The sequence below is a fragment of the Lutra lutra genome, chromosome 2, assembly GCF_902655055.1.
Source record: "Lutra lutra chromosome 2, mLutLut1.2, whole genome shotgun sequence".
Lineage (NCBI taxonomy): Eukaryota > Metazoa > Chordata > Mammalia > Carnivora > Mustelidae > Lutra > Lutra lutra.
This window is the reverse complement of record NC_062279.1, coordinates 109,314,199-109,318,826: the sequence shown is the minus strand read 5'-3', so window position 1 is coordinate 109,318,826 and position 4,628 is coordinate 109,314,199. Positions and strand designations below refer to the sequence as shown.

The following is a 4,628-nucleotide window of genomic DNA, read 5'->3' as shown; positions in this document are numbered from 1 at the left end:
AAAAATAATTTGTATTTTCAGATTACATAGTTCATGATATTTCTAGATTAAAGTCCTCATTATGTCTTCACATATTTTTGGAGGCAGAAGCTGGGTGAAAAAGTCTAAATTTTTTTTAAACAGAAGTTCTCACATATTTATTACTGAATCAACCTACAGGTGCAGAAGCAAAGTAACAGAGAAAAATCATTTCCCTGATAAAACATATCTATCGTTCAGGTAGTGGTGATGTTTACTGAGTGATAGTGTATGAACATGTGACTTCATGCAGCATACATTTGTGTGCTATCTCATGTGTGATCCCTTATAGACCTGGCTTGCTTCTTCTCCAATATTTCCTCTTGGAGTTGTACCTGATTTTATTATCAGTTTTCATCTAAATCTCCTGGGGAATGGGACAATTCTGCTTTTGTTTCTTGGCTAGGAATTGCTTGACCCTGAAAATCTGGTAAGAAGACATGGCAGAGAACAGTCAACTGCACAGACCAAGATGGCAGAGAAAAGGAGGCAAGTCTAAACAGTTTTTAACACTTTGGAAGCATATTGCCAAATTGCTCCTTGAAAGATAATACTAATTTAAATTCTCACTTGCAGTTAAGGGAAACACCCTTTTTCTTGGACTTTTAATAGTATTTACACTATTAAATTCCAATGTGATGGGCTAAATTTTTATTTCATTATTTTAACCTGCATGTTCTAAATTGTAATGAGTTTAAACACTATTATTTTTTTAAGATTTTATTTATTTATTTGACAGACGGAAAGACAGTGAGAGAGGGAACACAAGCAGTGGGGTGGGAGAAGGAGAAGCAGGCTCCCCGCGGAACAGGGAGCCTGATATGGGGCTGGATCCCAAGACTCTGGGATCGTGACCTGAGCTGAAGGCAGACACTTAACAACTGAGGCACCCAGGCACCCCTAAACACATTTTCAAAGTTATACGTTGATCATTTGAGTTCTTTTTTAATCTTTTTTGTTTTTTAAATTACATAGGTAATACACTGATTATGTTTTTCTGATATAAGATACAAACTATATTGAAATATATAAATACATTGATACTTGGCATTACATTAGGAATCTAACTGTATCTTTCCAGAGTTAACAAATTTTTAAAGCAAACATTATTAAAAATCTACTCTTTATTGATTACAAAAGTGTTTCACTATTCTGAGTCTATGTATTCTTGGGTGCATCACAGAATTTAGAATCTGTTTCATTGACGTTTGTGTCTATATCATGGCAGAACTACACAGTCTAGATATTTTTGCTTTAAAGTTTTAATTCCATCCTTTATTCTTTTGTTATATAATTTTAGAATTGGAATTTTAAGTGAAATTACATTAAATTTATAGTGATATTGAGGAGATTTGAAATTTTACAACATGAATTCTTCTTATCAATTTTTTTTAAAGGATTTTATTTATTTATTTGACAGTCAGATATCTCAGTTGGGGGAGAGGTAGGCAGAGAGAGAGAGAGAGAGGAGGAAGCAGACTCCCTGCTGAGCAGAGAGCCCGATGTGGGGCTCCATCCCAGAACCCTGGGATCATTACCTGAGCCGAAGGCAGAGGCTTTAACCCACTGAGCCACCCAGGTGCCCATTATCAAGGTTTTTAAGACCACGTTTATATTCCCCAGTGAAATTTTGTGTTTTTTGTTTTTGTTTTTGTTTTTGTTTAGATGTCGGCACTGCATATTTCTTATTGAGTTTACTCCGAGGTGTTGGAATTTATAACCCCTTCCCCAGTGACTGGGTTACTTTATAGTGTCCTTTTGACTTTGTGTCATATTCTCTCACTCAGCATCTCTATAGCTCCCGGTAGTACCCCCACCCCCGTCAGAGCAGTTGACAGGAGCTTTGAATGCCATGGGTCTGAGGGATATTATTTATTCTTCTTGTGCTTGAATTGCCCACCTCTTAGTCTCCTTTAATGGCCTGGAGAGAGTTTATAGTGACCCACTGCTGGATCAGGAGCCAGAATCTGTATGTAGTAGCTCTCCTTCATTTACATAAACAGCTAACTGGTTGGCTGCCAGCTTTTTTCGTGTTACCCCACGGAGAGTGCACCACTTGTGCTTCTGATCCTTGCTTAGATATCAGATTCCAGGCACTTCCTTCCTCACAGGGCTTAACCCCACCCAGGGCCCCCTGAAAAACCCTACAAAATATCAATCGCTTGCTTCCATTTGAACCCAGAGGATCCTCTGATGTTTATTAAATATCTACACACGATTACAGAATATGCAAAAGAGCCTCATCTTGAATTAGAAAATTTGAGAAAGAAAGGGAAAATTTAATTGAAGCTCTCTGTGCCATGTACTTTCTAAGTGTTATTTTTTAAAGGTAAAATAAAATCTTCTTAAGAAAAATTCCTTTTCTGTTTTTTTTTCATTTTTTAAAAAAATGTAAAATACATGTAACAAAACTTACCATCTCAGATTTTTTTTTATTAACATATAATGTATTATTAGCCCCTGGGGTACAGGTCTGTGAATCATCAGGCTTACACACCTCACAGCACTCACCATATAGCACACGCCCTCCCCAATATCCATAACCCACCCGCCCCCGCATATAATAGAGTACTCTATTATACTCAGTTTGTTTTTTGAGTACCATCTCAGGTATTTTTAAGTGTACAATGCAATAATGTTTAGTAGGTGCACATTGTTGTGCAATCGATCTCCAGAATTTTTCATCTTGCAAAACTGAAACTATACCCAATAAACAACAACTCCCCATTCCTCCCTTCCCCTGTCCTTGGCAACCATCACTCTACTTTGTTTCTATGAGTGTGACTACCCTTGATACCTCATGTAAGTGAAATGAGGCAGTATTTATCTTTTTGTGACTGGCTTATTTCACTCAGCAGAATGTTCTCAAGGTTCGTGCATGTTTTAGCATGTGTCAGAATTTCCTTCCTTTTTGGGATGCCTGGGTGGCTCAGTGGGTTACACATATGACTCTTGATTTCAGCTCAGGTCATGATCTCAGTGTTGTGAGATGGAGTCCCGTGCAGGACCCTGCTTGGCGTTGAGCCTGCTTAAGATTCTCTCTTCCTTCTCCCTTTGCCCCTCCCTGCCTTTACCACATGCTCTCTCTCTTAAAAAAATAAAAAGAATTTCCTTCCTTTTTAAGACTGCATAGTATTTTATGGTATCATATCTACATCTATGTACACTTTATTCATTCCTCCATTGATGGACACTTAAATTGCTTCTACCTTTTGGCTATTGACAATAAGGCTACTATGATAATAGTATACGAATATCTCCGCTCTCAATTACTTTCTAAGTGCTTTACTGTATTTACCTCACTTGATCCTTAATACAGGTTTATGAATCAGATACCATTAATACCCCAGTTTTATAGATATGGAAACTGAGGCATATAGAGTTTAAGCAACTAATTATGATTCCAGAGCTCCCATGTTTAACTCTGTGCTATTCTATTTTCCAAAAGAGACATCTTGGTGTCCTGCATCAGGGGATGGAAAATAAAGAAGAGAAATGAAAATCATGCTGACAGAATGAATTATAAAGTTGTGAGCTATCCAGATAATTCAGGTAAACCTTGTGCTTTTGAGTTACCTTTTTAAAAAATTGCTCATATAATTACTTTGATATGGGCTATCTAGACAATTTCATATTTTCAAAATCAAACCAATTCTCAATAAACACAGCCATAATAAGACAGATAAGATAGATAATAAGATAGATAAGATACAAATTAAGAAGAAGATGACCAGTTTGTGAAAATCTCATGAAAAAGAGCTCCTTGTTTGAGCTCTTAATATCTGTAAGCATGACTTTTAGGGTGTATCTTATATACATCCATGTAGTGATTTGAAATATTACTCTAGGAAGGCTGAGAACAGCCTGAACAATAGACTCTTCCTAGGTAAGTGGCCAGGATGGGTGTGGGGAAAATGGTGATGGTGATCATTCCATGATCTGCATTGTTGTGCCATTGACTTGTCTGTGTCTTAACTTGTACATACTCCATATATGCTTTTACAACATACATTCCAGAATCTCATGAGAAATGTGTTCTGAGGAATGTTTTTTATTGGGTTGTCTTTACAGTGTGTGTGTATGTGTGCATATGGCATATATCTTGCTGTTTTTTTTCTTTCTCATTTTTTTTTCAACTTCACTGCACATTAAAATCATCCATCTTTGTTTGGTCTCAAAACACTGCTGTGTTCTCAGGATCAGGAAATAAATATGTTTTTGTTTCCTACCTCACAAAATAAAATGTTTGAGTTGTTTTTGTAAGCTAAATTATATTTCGATTTCCTTTTAGTTACTTAGGAAACAGATTTTTTTTTTTTCAAAAATTGTAAAGTCCATTCTAGAGATTGAAATCATTGAATTTTTTTTTTACAAGATTATCCTCAGGGTAGATGGAGAATGTTTTATGAAGTCTGATGAGTTTTGGTTGTACAAAGATATATGCAACAGTGGATCAAGAAAGAAAATATTTGAGGAAGTTTAAAAATGGCCTCAAATTAAAAGGAAATACAGAGGTCCCAGCTGAAGTTTTCACAATTGTTACTCTATTTTGGTTACATTTATACGGTGGGGCTTTAAGGTCAAAGTATTGCTATCTCATCACAGGGATG

The 4,628-nt window shown here is 36.2% G+C and overlaps 1 pseudogene; it reads right to left on the bottom strand.

Moving 5' to 3' along the window:
- Positions 1–304: 304 nt before the first annotated feature.
- LOC125094414 (60S ribosomal protein L39-like) lies at positions 305–460 on the bottom strand (annotated as a pseudogene).
- Between the last annotated feature and the right edge of the window lie 4,168 nt (positions 461–4,628).